The 14,891-nt window shown below is 39.5% G+C and overlaps 1 protein-coding gene across 7 annotated transcripts in view; it reads right to left on the reverse strand.

Moving 5' to 3' along the window:
- Window positions 1–14,891, reverse strand: part of FAM13A (family with sequence similarity 13, member A) — a 261,528-nt gene that overhangs the window by 141,036 nt on the left and 105,601 nt on the right. The window contains exon 1 of one of the 7 annotated variants that reach the window (XM_005862771.2): window positions 1,364–1,390. The exons of the other annotated variants lie outside the window; for them this stretch is intronic. The gene's annotated coding sequence lies outside the window, so the exon portion shown is untranslated. Of the gene's footprint in view, window positions 1–1,363; window positions 1,391–14,891 lie in introns of those variants that run through there. 7 annotated transcript variants of the gene reach the window in all.

The raw sequence follows: 14,891 nt of genomic DNA on the forward strand, positions 1-14,891 counted from the left end.
GCATTCATAACGCATGAAAACCAAGGAAAGCAAGAACATTTCTTTTAGAAATGATAAATTATATCATTCATAGAGATATTTGCCAAAATTACTTCTAAAAGAAATATTCATATAAACAGCAAGAGAATGTGAAAAGTACAAATATATGCTATTATGTAGTTTATAAAGGGACTCCTTTTGCCGTGATTATTTTTCATAAGAATAGACATGAAAAATTAATTAAAACACTGAAAAAGCAGTACAATTTCAAACTAGTTAGCTAAAAAATTCACTTCCAGACTGTTTTCTCAATATTAAAACAAACAGTACAGCAGTTGTTTGGCTGCATTTCATCATGTTTAAATAAGGACTTGACATTTTAGGTTCAGTGAAAACTTCTGGGTTCTAAATTTAATTCAACACTTTATGTAAAGGAAAACTATTCTTTTTTTAAAATATATTTTTATTGATTTCAGAGAGGAAGGGAGAAGGGAGAAAGAGATAGAAACATCGATGATGTGAGAGAATCATTGATTGGCTGTCTCCTGCATGTCCCCCCTCCCCCACTGGGGATAGAGCCCACAACCAGAGCATGTGCCCTTGACTGGAATTGAACCCGGGACTCTTCAGTCCACAGGCCGACATCTATCCACTGAGCCAAACCAGCTAGGGCAAGGAAAACTATTCTAAGGTAAAAAAGGTAATATGCAGTTGATTCCATTATGTCAATTTACATCAATCTAAGGGTATTTCTGTGATAATTTCTTTTTTTGTTGTTTGTTTTGTTAATCCTCACCCAAAGATATTTTTCCATTGATTTTTAGAGATAATGGAACGGAAAGGAAGAGAGAGTAATATCGACGTAAGAGAGACACATTGATTAGTTGGTATGCACCTTTGACTGGAATCGAACCCGGACCTTTCAGTCCATGGCCCAACACTCTATCCACAGAGCCAAACTGGCTAGAGCTGATAACTTAATTTCTATAGAAATAACATAGAGGTGATTGTCATTAACCATGAATTTTACAATATAAACTCATTATTAATATATATCACAGTAGTACAAAGAATTGAGCTTGTGCACAGAACCTGAAAATATCACGTGAAGCTTATATTGGCATTTATGAAATTTGTTAGAAAAAAGTAGCTCAGAAACTCTGAGACTTCTAGAAATGTGGAATATATACATATATTTTTAAGGGAATGTACATTTTTAAAGGTAACTAATGATATATTCTTGAAGATGTACCTTGAAGACTATACACTTTCACTATGGACATTACTATAGAGAAAATGAACAGTGATTTTAAAACCTGCTGTGTTTCTGATGCAATTAATTTTAGTACAAATGTGCTTTGAGAAAAAGGAAGGGATCACTTACTTTACTGTATCTGGAATTGAGCTTTTCAGGAACGAGTTATCTTAGCCTTGGCCTTATAAAGCAGGCAGAGGGGATAGTTTTATTTCTATGCTTCTGGGTGTCCATTTCAGGTAGTATATCGTTTAGTGGCGAACTCTGAGGTGGTGCTCAAGGCCGCTTTCATCACAGAACTCTCTGAGGAGGAGGAGCAGGACACCAGTCAGCCAAGCCCCAGGGTACAGGGAACCTGTTATTACAGTGTGGCTTTCAGCAGTGGTTCTCACTTGCAGCCAATTTTGTGTGAAGACATTTTTGATCGTCATGACAGGAGTGAGGGAGTGTGCTATTGGAATCCAGTGGGCGGAGGCCAGGGATGTGACTAAACATCCTGCAATGCACAGGCCAGCCTACTGGGAAAAGAAGTTATCTGGTCTAAAATGTCAGTAGAGCTAAAGTTGAAAAACCCTGCTTTAGAGGAAATGGAAAGACGAAACCTGTATCGAGGCAACTCCTCCCTTGTTACACTTTTCTTCTAGTTCCATCCTCCTTTTCTTGCCATTGGCATGTTAAGATGTTATGGGCCAAGGTTAATTTTAGCAGAAATGGGTCACGCAAGGCATGTAGGCCTGCCTTGTGTAGGCGAGTGTCACTAGTGCATCATGAGGTTCAGCTAAGCTCAAGCTCTGATGGGCAGGGACTCCAACTATAGCCAAAAGCCTTACTGTGATGAACAGAGCGAGTGTGTCAGGAAAGGCCACCTGCAGCCGCCTCATAATGTGTGGCTGCCGTAGGAAAATGGCCACGAGTTTAGGATTCTGACTGGGTGGCCAGCTCCCTCTTTCCACTGGAGATATTCACTTATTCACACCACACTTTGCTTCTTATTTTAAGCGATTTCTTCATGATAACTTTGATACTTGAGGGTGAAAACTATAAAAGCCCCCAAACCACCTACGAAAAACATTTTGCTCAGAAGAATTCTGCACTGGCCATTTGAGATAAAGATCTAGGCACACTCTCTCTGTGTAATTTATGTGTACAACTAAAATACTAACAATTCCAGAAATCTTAAAAAGAGTGCATTCCATGCATGTACTTGCAGGTATGGAATAGTCTGATCGAGAAGTTAAGCGATTCTAGTATTTGTGATGCCGTGGGAATGAAACAAAAGAATAACTTTTGAGAATATAAAATTAGGAAATATTCTCTTAGATGCTGTTATAAATAAACATTTAGTGAGAATTTACTCCGTGCTAGGCATGTTTTCAAGAGATTTACATAAATTAATTCTCACAACAACCCAAAGAGACAGGGACTATTATTATTACCATTTCACAGGTGAGAAAACTGAGGGATAAAGAGTTCAAGTTATTTGTCCCAGTGAGTAAGGGGCAGAATTACAATTACAACCCAGATAACCAACCCTCAGTACCTGTGCTTACCACTAGTCTCTATATTTGGTTTCAGGTTAAGTATTAGAATTGTAAGAAGAAAATACAATTTTGGATAAAAGTTACATTACAGCCCATAATGCAACCCATTTTCTGCATTCTCTCTTTTTGTTTGCATTAATAAAATTTTCCTTAAATTTATTTCTCTATGGTCTGCTAAACCATTCTAGTAAAATAATCTTAGGGGGGAAATCAGATATGAGGTGAAAATTGTATGGAAAATGTGTGTATCATACTTTTATTAGTAATAGACAAAAATGTAAGTAATAGACAAAAATGTAAGTAAAAATGTACTATTATTAGTAATAGACAAAAATGTAAGTAATAGACAAAAATGTAAGTAAAAATGTACTATTATTAGTAATAGACAAAAATGTAAGTAATAGACAAAAATGTAAGTAAATAGCCAAATTATCACATTGGGTAATTTTGGCACCTCTATATGATGGATTATTCAGCCATTAAAATGTCTACAAGGTTTTTAATGAGACTGTAAAATCAGTTTGAGCTCAGTTAGCAATAAAAATGCATACAGATAGCTATATTCCTTCAATATAACTCGGATCATCCCCATTCTTTAAACTGACATGAATAAATTTCAGAGGCCGACACCCAAATTCTGTTATGGTCAACACTACAAATGTTTTAAGATGACCTCATCTTTAAAAATAGAACAAAGAATCCAGCACCTGAAAAACATAGCGGTGATAGGAGGCTCTCATTTCCCCCGACACCTGAATGTGACTAAAAATAAAAAAAGTCATAAAAAATAACGTGCCCTGACTTCATATTTATCCATATAAGCCAGTCACATGAGGGCACAGCAGGAAGCCTTGGCTGCAGGCCCTCTGTCTCATGCGCGGGTGTAGGCAGGAGCCGTCTGCCCTGCAGCACTAGAACACGGGAATGGCAGGTGCATCCGAGGCAGGAGGGACTGCTTTCTGGCCGGGGATCTGTAACTCATGGCTCTCTTTCCTTTGTGTAGGTGAGTTGGGTTTCCCACTTATTACATTTCTTCCCAGAAAAGTAATGTGCACATGAATCAACTGCAGGAAAATTTATTATAATAATTTGCTATGCTATTATGAATAGTAAATACTAATTTTTAAAATTATTATTATTAATACAGTTTTAAAAGCTTAAGTATAACAAACTAATGTTTTGGTCTTAGGAGTCACCCTAAGCACTGGTCAGTTACTGTGCTTGCATTTTGAAATGACAAAATCTGTTCTTTTCATCATCGAAGTACTTTGAGAGATGATTAGAATTGGGCAAAAATTTATATTCAAGGCTCATATGATGAAGAAAGATTGTGATAGAAAGAAGAAAGCAGAAACATTAGTTTTTAACACTTAGACTGTCTAAATAAAGTTCATTAGATGTCCTCATATGCTTGACCTTCTCTCTCCTCTACTTGTCATTTGCATGGAAGAGGGCAAAGCCTTTTGCTTTCCTTCATCCTCATTAAACTCATAATCTTCATAAGAAGAAATGGTGAAATAACAAAGAACCAAAAACGAGAGGCTTAGCTCTGATAGTTTTTTAAAGGTAGGCCTTTCGAGCTTAAAACTTTAAACAACGCTCTAACTCGGGCCCAGAAGGTGTGTCTCAGTGGTTGAGCATGGACCTATGAACCAGGAGGTCACAATTCGATTCCTGATCAATGATTCTCTCTCATTACTGATGTTTCTTTCTCTCTCTTCCTCTCCCCCTTTCTGAAAAATAATTTGACCAATCTATTATGTGCTAGCCACAATGCTAATCGATGCACCAGGTTTTGTTTTGTTTTTCTGAGAAAATTATTAACATGATTTGGGGAATTTGTTTTTTGCATATACCTTTCTCTTTCTCTTATTATTATTATTTTTTTAAAAATGAGTCAATGTTAAAGTTATAACTTATTAAGATCTCATCTTAATCTAAGTGAGTGAATCTGTATGTTAGCATAAAGTCAGTTTAACTTGGTTTGCTAGAAAAATTACTCATATGTGAAAAGACAGAAAATTCACAATTTAAAAAAAGTTCATCTTGAAATATAAGCTATCCAACCAATACAGGTTCACAGTGTGGCCCCAAGCAACTAACAAGCCCCTCTGCATTTGGTTTTCCTCCACTCTTCCCTTCCCACGTCCTCTACAAAAGTGGATGCCAGCACAGCAGAAATTTTGACCTGTTTTGTTAATTGCTGTAGCCCTGAATTCTAGAACAGCACCTAGCAAACAGCAGGCGACCATTAAATATTTGTATAGTGAATGACAGAATGACAGAACTAAATGATATCATCTACCTTCCTCACAGAAACACTGAAATGTTAATAAATTATCAGTTGATACTATAAAAAACATTAATTCCATGCGTAAGTATTACTCTTATTTTAGAACTTTTTAAATATTCAGTTGCAGAATGTGTAAGTCTGTTTGAAAAATAGCTATGGTACAGAAATGGAAAGAATCTGAATTTAAATAGTATAGGAATTATTATTTTTTAAAAATATATTTTTATTGATTTTAGAAAGGAAGGGAGAGGGAGAGGGAGAGATCAAAACATCAATGATGGGAGAGAATCATCGCTCACCATCTACTGGGGATCAAGCCTGCAACTTGAGCATGTGCCCTTGACTGGAATCAAACCCGGGACCCTTCAGTCTGTAGGCCGATGCTCTATCCACTGAGCCAAACCAGCTAAAGCTAAAGAGTAAAGGAATTATTAATGCAAGACCAGGTACAAGAAATGACATTTACTTGGACTATGCAGCCCCAAGTAGAGCCATCTGTCCTGGGACGTGGGCTCAAGAAAATCTCACCTTTTAAAAGATGTTCAGCGATAAATCTGTACATGGCAGTAAGGTGAGGCCTTTTATGTTAATGCCCACACAGTTACAGCTGCTATTTTACAGTTATGCATTTGAGTCCCTGACTTCAGGAAACAATTCAGGCAAAAAGTCACTGTGTAAACTGAGCAGTTTAGGAATTTAGAAATAAGACTTGCACAAGTTTTCTTTGTAGTTTTTTTATCAAAGATGGTGGAGTAGGGGGGAGCTGCACTCGCCTCCTCCCAGGACCGTATCAAAATTACAACTAAACTATAGAACAATCAACCTGGATAACCACCTGAAAACTATCTGAACACAAGTCCTATGACTAAGGATATACGGAAGAAGCCACATGGAGACTAGTAGGAGGGGCAGAGATGCAAAACTGGCTGGCCCTGCACCCACACGTGGTGGTTGAGAATCCAGAGGGATAGCTCAGCTGTAGAGGCACCGCACCCCCTGAGGAGGACCAAGGGGTTTCAACCCTACGCCAGGTTTCCCAGCTGGGAGGACCAGTGCCAAGAAGAGGAGCCCACATAATATCTGGTTGGAAAATCTGCAGGGATTCTATCTGCCCAGGTAAGAAGGAAGGCTGCTGCAAGCCCAGAAACCCTCTAAAAGGGCAATGCACAGAATCTCACTCGCAGGCACCCACCCTGGGTTCCAACAGAGGAACAGCAGCTGGGAGGTTGTGGCTTTGGGGAACTGGCTTGAGGGACAGCTGCCAATATCCACTGTATTGACCTCTGCTGTGCCACCCAGGGATGCCATCTTTCCTGGGTTGAGCACTACCCCACAAAACATTAGCCCCGAGAGCTATACTAGCCCAACTCTGATGACTCTCAGAGGCCCTGCCCTACCCAACTTGCACACGGCTGGGCTTAAACTCTGCCAAAGCCAACCAGCCTGGACCTGCATTGCAGTCTTTCTAAAAAACTCTTGAGGAATTCCAGGCAACCTTGGAGGTGCCAGAGACACACAGGGAGAAACTGAATTGTGTGGCTTTAGGATGAGGGCTATTTTCTCTACGTGCCAAACCAGAACCACTGCTCCTGTGGTGGGCCCTGCAGCAATAGCCTGGGGGGCTGCACTAGCTCCACCCTGGCATCTCTGATGTGCCCCCCTACCCACCTTGGAACGGCTCTGGGCTCTGCTGGCGCTGGCCAATTTGAGCCTGTGTTGCAATCTTTCTTTTTTTAAAGCTATTTTTAAAATATATTTTTATTGATTTCGGAGAGGAAGGAAGAGGGAGAGATAGAAACATTAATGATGAGAGAGAATCATTGATCGGTTGCCTCCTGCACGCCCCCTACTGGGGATCGAGCCCACAACCCAAACAAGTACCCTTGAGCAGAATAGAACTTGGGACCCTTCACTTGGCAGGCCAACGCTCTATCCATTGAGCCTAACCAACTACGGCTATTGCAGTCTTTCTTAAAAAACTTTCCAGGAATGCCAGGCAAGCTCAGGAGGGTGCCAGACACACACACACACACAGACTAAGTTGTTTGAGTTTAGGGTGAAGGCTGTTTCCTGCACTCCATGTGGGCACCACAGTTCCTGTGCTCAGCTCTCCCTCCATACGACCAAATCTTAAGATTCCCTGAGACCCTGCCACCGCGCCCCGACTCCCCACCCCTCGCAAAGGTTCACAGGCCCCAGACAGTTAAAGTCTCAGTGTACCCTGAGACTTTTGTTGAATGGCTTCAAACCCAGGACTGACAATGAGTTTGAATCTCTATTCAAACACCACTTGCCCCTAGATGGTGACTCCCTGAGACCCTGAGTCATGCAACTCACCTACTGCTAGAGGCTATTTTAGTGGCTGAACCTAAAAGGCAGGTGGCAGTGGGTCTTAGGGTGCCTTGGGGCTCTTGATGACCTGCCCCAAGCCTGGAACTGGTGGGAGCAAGCATTGGCATGCTGCTGAGCCGCTTCCTCACACACCGAGGCCCAGCACAGACAGCTACCATACCAACTGTGAATCACTTCGCAGCTATTACCAGGTAGCCCAGGGCTGCTCTCCGGCAGTGTATGATATCCAACCTGCACAGGAGCCCCTCCCAAGAGCAACAGAACCAACACACCCAGTGGCTGGCTTCAGACCCCAACAGAGCATGACCTGATTAGCTCCACAAGCAGCACATACAAAAAAGGTCTAGGCAGGCAACAGACCCTGCTGAGGTGAATTATGCTTTCTGGGGTCAGCCCCTGTACAGCTTGTACACTGGTTGTGGCCAATCTTCACAGCCAGCCAGCCCGAGGGTCAACTCCACCTATGAAGATACCAAAAGCAATCAAGACTCAACTACAACAGAAGGGCACACATAATCCATACAAAGCACACTCTTGGAGCACCCAGCTCAGGTGAACAGGAAGATATACCACTGGGCTTTACAGAACACCTACTACAGAAGGCCACCCTACCAAGACTAGGAGGCATACCCAATATTCAGAAACAAATGCAGAAGCAGCCAAAATGGGGAGACAGAGAAACACACCCCAAATGAAAGAACAGAAGAAATCTCTAGAAAAAGAATTAGATAAAATGGAGGCAAGCTATAGAGTTCAACACAATGGTTATAAGGATGCTCAAGGAACTTAGTGAGAACTTCAACAGCATAAAAATGGACATAGAAACCATAAAAAAGAACCAGCCAGAAATATAGAATAAATAACTGAAATGAAGAATACACTAGAAGGGCCTTGGCTAGTGTGGCTCAGTTGGCTGGGCATCATCCTGTGCACCAAAAGATTGCTAATTCAATTCCCAGTAGGGGGCATGCAGGAAGCAGCAATTGATGTTCCCTCTCACATAGATTTCTCTATTTCTCTCTCTCTCTCTCTCTTTTCCCCTTTCCTTCCACTCTCTAAAAATTAATTTAAAAAAGAATGCACTAGAAGGAATCAACAGTAGAATTAACAACAGATTAGATCAGGGGTCCTCAAACTTTTTAAATAGGGGGCCAGTTCACTGTCCCTCAGACCGTTGGAGGGCCGGACTATAGTTTAAAAAAAAAACTATGAACAAATTCCTATGCACACTGCACATATCTTATTTTGAAGTAAAAAAACAAAACGGGAACAAATATAATATTTGTATTTGCATGTGGCCCGCGGGCCGTAGTTTGAGGACCCCTGGATTAGATGAAGCAGAGGACTGATTCAGTTATTTTGAAGACAAGGTAGCAAAAAACACCCAATTAGAACAAAAAAGAAAAGAATTAAAAAACTGAGGCTAGTTCAAGGGACCTCTCGGACAACATCAGATGTAATAACATCTGCATCATAAGTGTGCCAGAAGGAGAAGAGAGAGAGAGCAAAGGATTGAGAAACATTTGAAGAAATAATGACTGAACACTTTCCTAACATGGTAAAGGATATAGACATACAAGTCCAGGAAGCACAGAGAGTTCCAAAGGAGATAAACCCAAAGAGACCCACACCAAGACACATCGTAATTAAAATATCAAAGGTTAAAGACAAAAAACAAGAATCTTAAAAAGAGTCAGAGAAAGACAGTTACCTACAAGTAGTTCTAATAAGACTGTCAGCTGATTTCTTGACTGGAATTGGCATGAAATAGTCAAAATTATAAAAAGCAAAGACCGATAGCCAGGACTACTCTATCCAGTAAGGCTATCATTTAAAACTGAAGGAGAAATAAAGAGCTACCCAGATTAAAACAAACAAACAAACAAAAAACAAAAGCCAGTATTACAAGAAATGCTACAGACTTAAGAAAAAGAACATAGCCCTGACCGGTTTGGCTCAGTGGATAGAACGTCGGCCTGCGGACTGGAAGGTCCCAGGTTCGATTCCGGTCAAGGGCATGTACCTTGGTTGCGGGCACATCCCCAGTAGGAGGTGTGCAGGAGGCAGCTGATCGATGTTTCTCTCTCATCGATGTTTCTGACTCTCTATCCCTCTCCCTTCCCCTCTGTAAAAAAATCAATAAAATATATTTTAAAAAAAAGAAAGAAAAAGAACATAAATATTAACAATTAAATGAAAATAACTACATACCTACCTACAATCACTTTAAATATAAATGTACTAAATGCTCCAATAAAAAAAAACACACAGGGTGGCCAGCTGGTGTGGCTTGGTGATTGAGCATTGACCTATGGACCAGATGTCACAGTTCAATTCCTGGTCAGGGCACATGCCTGGGTTGTGGGCTCTATCCCCAGTAGGGGCATGCAGGAGTCAACCAATCAATGATTCTCTCTTATCACTGATGTTTCCATCTCCCTCTCTCTCTCTGAAATCAATAAAAATATATATTTAAAAAAACACGGTGGCTGAATGGATGAGAAAACAAGACCCTTTATATGCTATCTACCAAATACTTCAGATCAAAAGACACATACAAACTGAAAATAAAGGGATGAAAAAAATATTTCATGTAAATGGAACGAAAAAAAAAACCCCACAACTGAGATAGCAATACTCATATCAGACAAAATAAACTTTAAAACAAAGAGTATAATAAGAGACAAACAAGGACATTACATAATGATAAATCAATCCAACAAAAGGATATAACCTTGTAAACATTTATGTACCCAGCATGGGAGCACCTAAATATATAGAGCAAAAAGCTTGACAGACATAAAGGGGGAAGTCCATAGTAATACAGTCATAGTGGGAAACTTTAACACCCCATCATCATCAATAGATAGATCTTCCAGAAGGGAACAGTGGCCTTAAATGACACATTAGACCAGATAAATTCACTTGTTATTTTTAGAGCATTTAATCCCAAAGCAACAGAATATACATTATTTTCAAGTACACATGGAATATTTTCCAGTAGGACCCAAAACAAATCTCAATAAATGTATAGAGACTGATTTATATCAAGTATCTTCTCCAACCACATTGCTATGAAACTAGAAATCTATCACACACACAAGAAACCAACCCTGAAAAACACACAAACACATGGAGGCTAAATAACATGTTATGAAACAATGAATGTTAACAAAATCAAGGGAAAAAAAATCAAAAGATACTTTGAGACAAATGAAAACGAAAGCACAAGCAACCCAAAAATCTATGGTACACAGCCAAAACAGTTCTAAGAGGGAAATTCATAGCAATATAGGCCTACTTCAAGAAACAAGAGAAATCTCAAATAAACAATTTAACTATATACCTAAAGGAATTAGGAAAAAATAACAAACCCCAAAGTGAGTAGAAGGAAGGAAATAATAAATACCAGGGCAGAAATAAAGAACCTAAACAAAAAAGATACAAAATATCCATGAAACCAACAGTTATTTCTTTGAAAAGATAAACAAATTGATAAAGATTTATGCCCGCCAGTGTGGGTCAGTGGTTGAATGTTGACCCTTGAACCAGGAGGTCACAACTGGATTCCTGTCCAGGGCATAAGCCTGGGCTTTGGGTTCAATCCCCCATAGCAGGTGTGCAAGAGGCAGTTGATCAATGATTCTCTCTCATCATTGATATTTCTATCTCTCCCCCTCTCCCTCTCTCTGAAATCAACAAAAACATATTTTTTAAAAATGATAAAGATTTAACCAGCCACATTAAGAAAACAAGAGAGAGAACCCAAATAAATAAAAATAAATAAAATAGAAATGAAAGAGGAGAAGTGACACCACCAATTCACAAAGGATTATAAGAAAATACTATGAAAAATTATATTCCAACCAATTGGACAATCTGGAAGAACAGGATAAATTACTAGAAGCATATAATTATCGAAGACTGAATCAAGAAGAAATAGAAAATCTGAATACATCTAATAAAATAAAATCAGTAATAAAAAAACTCCCCCTAAATAAAAGTCCTGGACCAAATGGCTTCATAGGTGAATTTTACCAAACATTCAAAGAAGAATTAACACTTATCCTTCTTAAACTATTCCAAACATTCAAGAGGCAGGACGACTCCCAAGCTCATTTTTACAAGGCCAGCATTATATACTAAACCCAAATCCAGATAAAGACACTATAAAAAAAATACAATTACAGGCCAATATCCCTTATGAACATAGATGAAAAATCCTCAATAAAAAGATTATACCCATGATCAAGTGGGATTTATTCTTGGGATACCAGGTTGGTTCAATATCTGCAAATCAATTAATATGATACACCACATAAACAAAATGAAGGATAAAAATCATATAATCATATAAATAGACACAGAAATAGCATCTGACAAAAACCAACACCCACTTAAGATAAAATTCTCAGCAAAGTGGGATTAGAAGGAACAAAAATAAAGGCCATATATGACAAACCCACAGCTAACATCATATTCAAAGAGGAAAAGCTGAAAGTGTTTTCCTTAAGAACAGGAACAAGAAAGATAAGTCTATTTTCACTACTCTTGCTCTACATGGTATTAGAAGTACCAGCCACAGCAATCAGATAAGAAGAAGAAATAAAAGGCATTCAGTTTGGAAAGGAAGAATTAAAACTGTCATTATTTGCAAATAACATGATACTCTATAGAGAGAACCATAAAGATTACCAAAAAACTTCGAGAACTGATCATTTCAGCAAAGTAGCTAGATACAAAATAAATAGCCAGATACAAAAATAAATGATCAAAAAATGAGTTGCATTTTTATATGCCAATCAATAATAAACTGTATGAAAGATAAACTAAAATAAATACCATTTACAATTGTATAAAAAAACTAAATGCCTAGGAAAAAATTTAACCAAGGAATTAAAAGATCTGTAATTGGAAAATTACAAAAACACTGAATAAATAAAGAAGATACAAATAAATAAAAGCATATACTGTGCTCTTGGACAGAAGAAATAACACTGTTAAAATGTCCATACTACCCAAAGCAATCTATAGATTCCACACAATCCTTATCAAATGGTATTTTTCACAGAACTAGAACAAATAATCCAAAAAATTATATGGAGCTGCAAAAGACTCCGAATAGCCACAGCAGTCTTAAGAACAAAGTTGGAGGCATCAGGCTACCTGATATCAAACTATACTACAAGGCTGTCATGATCTAAACAGCATGGTACTGGCATAAAAACAAATGGGACAGAATAGAGAGCCCAGAAATAAACCCATGCTATGTGGTCAATTAATATATGACAAAAAAGGCAAGAATATACAATGAGGTAAAGGCAGTCTATTCAATAAATGGTGTTGGTAAAACTGGACAGATATATGAAAAAAAAAAGAAATTAGACAACCTTCTTATACCATATACAAAAATAAACTCAAAATGGCTTAAAGAATTAAATGTAAGACTCAAATCCATAGCACTCCTAAAAGAAAACATAGACAGTAAACTCTCTGATATTTCTCTTAGCAATATTTCTTCTGAAATGTCTCCTTTGGCAAGGGAAACAAAAGAAAAAAAAATAAACAAATGGGACTACATCAAACTAAACTTTTTTGCACAGCAAAGGAAACCAACAAAATGAAAAGACAACCCACTGAATAGGAGAACATATTCAACAATGATACATCTGATAAGGGGTTAAAGGGCAAAATTCATGAAGAACTTATACAAAAAAAAAAAACCACAAAAAACAATCTGATTAAAAAATGGACAGAGGACATGAATAGGACACTTCTCTAAAGAGGACATACAGCCCTAACTGGTTTGGTTCAGTGGGTAGAGCGTTGGTCTGTGGACTCAAGGGTCCCAGGTTCGATTCCGGTCAAGGGCATGTACCTTGGTGGCAGGCACATCCCCAGTAGGGAGTGTGCAGGAGGCAGCTGATCGATGTTTCTCTCTCATCGATATTTCTAACTCTCTATCCTTCTCCCTTCCTCTCTGTAAAAAAATCAATAAAATATATTTAGAGAAAAAAAAAATAAAGAGGACATACATATGGCCAATAGACACTTGAAAAGATGCTCAATGTCACTAATCATCAGAGAAATGCAAATCAGAAGCACAATAAAGGCTTCCCAGAAAGATGGTGGCCCAGCCCCACACCAGCCCACCCAGCTACCAGGGTGCCAGTGCCAGGAAGAGAAGTCCCCGTAACTTCTGGCTGTAAAAACCAGTGGTGATAATGGCTAAGAGGGGCCCCTTGTTCCTCAGAGGTGACTTCTGCTGCTGAGATATCCCTTCCGATTTGTATTTTACATGTGGGTGTGGGACATTCTGCATCTCCACCCCTCATACCAGTCTCAATGTTGCTTCTTCTTTATGTCCTTAGTTGTAGGACTTCTGTTCATCTAGATTTCAGGCAATTCTGAATGATGGTTGTTCTATAGTTTAGTTGTAATTTTAACGTGGTTGTGGATGTGAGTTTACCTATGCCACCATCTTTCTGGGACCAAAGTGAAAGTGAGAAGTGAAGTAATGAACTGTAGAATCCAGAGCAAATAAAATGACTAGTGTAGTTTAAGGGAGGCAACATCATCCCTGTAGCCCAGACGGAAAGCAGATGGCAACATGTGGGGCCAGGAGGACCACACTTCAGTTGTGTGGAAGTGTAGACTGCAGGATCCTGCGTCTCCGGTAATCTCGTAAAGCCTCGTTCCCAGCCCTGGCCTGACATACAGGTTTTGTTTATTTGAGAGTGATGTATTTCTACCTGTTGAAGCCAATGTTGTTTGGGGTCTATTTATATGCAGGAAAACCTAATCCAAACTGATACAAGATTTTGTCCAAATACTACTTATCAATGAAGACTTCTCTGACACTATATAACAAACAGCAATATTCTCCCTTATGCACCACTACCCATTTGCTTGATCCTGCTTTATTTATCTACATTGCACCTAATATCATCGGACACACTGTATATTTACTTACTAGTGCCCTGGTGCACGGATTCATGCACATTGAAAGGAAATTAATTAGAAGGTGGCCAGCAGGGTGGGACTAGGCCAGATGGGCCAGACACACCCTGGAGGCAACCTCCGGCAGTCCCTCCCTGGCCGGCTGAACCTGAGGTGGTGCCACAGCTCAAAGGGCATCTGCAGAGTGAGTGAGGTCCTTCCGGCAGGTGGGGTCCCTTGGCCTGGCCTGCAGGGATCAGGCGAAACTGGCTCTGCAACATCCCCTGAGGGGTCCAGGATTGAGAGAGGGTAGTTCTCCGGTGATGCACCCTGGAATCGGGCTCCCTCTTCTCTGGTTCCAGGGCATGTCACCCAAGAACCGCAGCTGCCAAGTCACCGCAGCTCGGCAGCTCTTGCATTGAGCATCTGCCCCCTGGTGGTCAGTACGCGTCACAGCTACCAGCCAGACGGTCAAACAGTCGGACAGTTGCTTAGTCTTTTATATATATACTAGAGGCCTGGTGCACAAAAA

Source organism: Myotis brandtii, unplaced genomic scaffold (genome assembly GCF_000412655.1).
Source record: "Myotis brandtii unplaced genomic scaffold, ASM41265v1 scaffold1675, whole genome shotgun sequence".
NCBI lineage: Eukaryota > Metazoa > Chordata > Mammalia > Chiroptera > Vespertilionidae > Myotis > Myotis brandtii.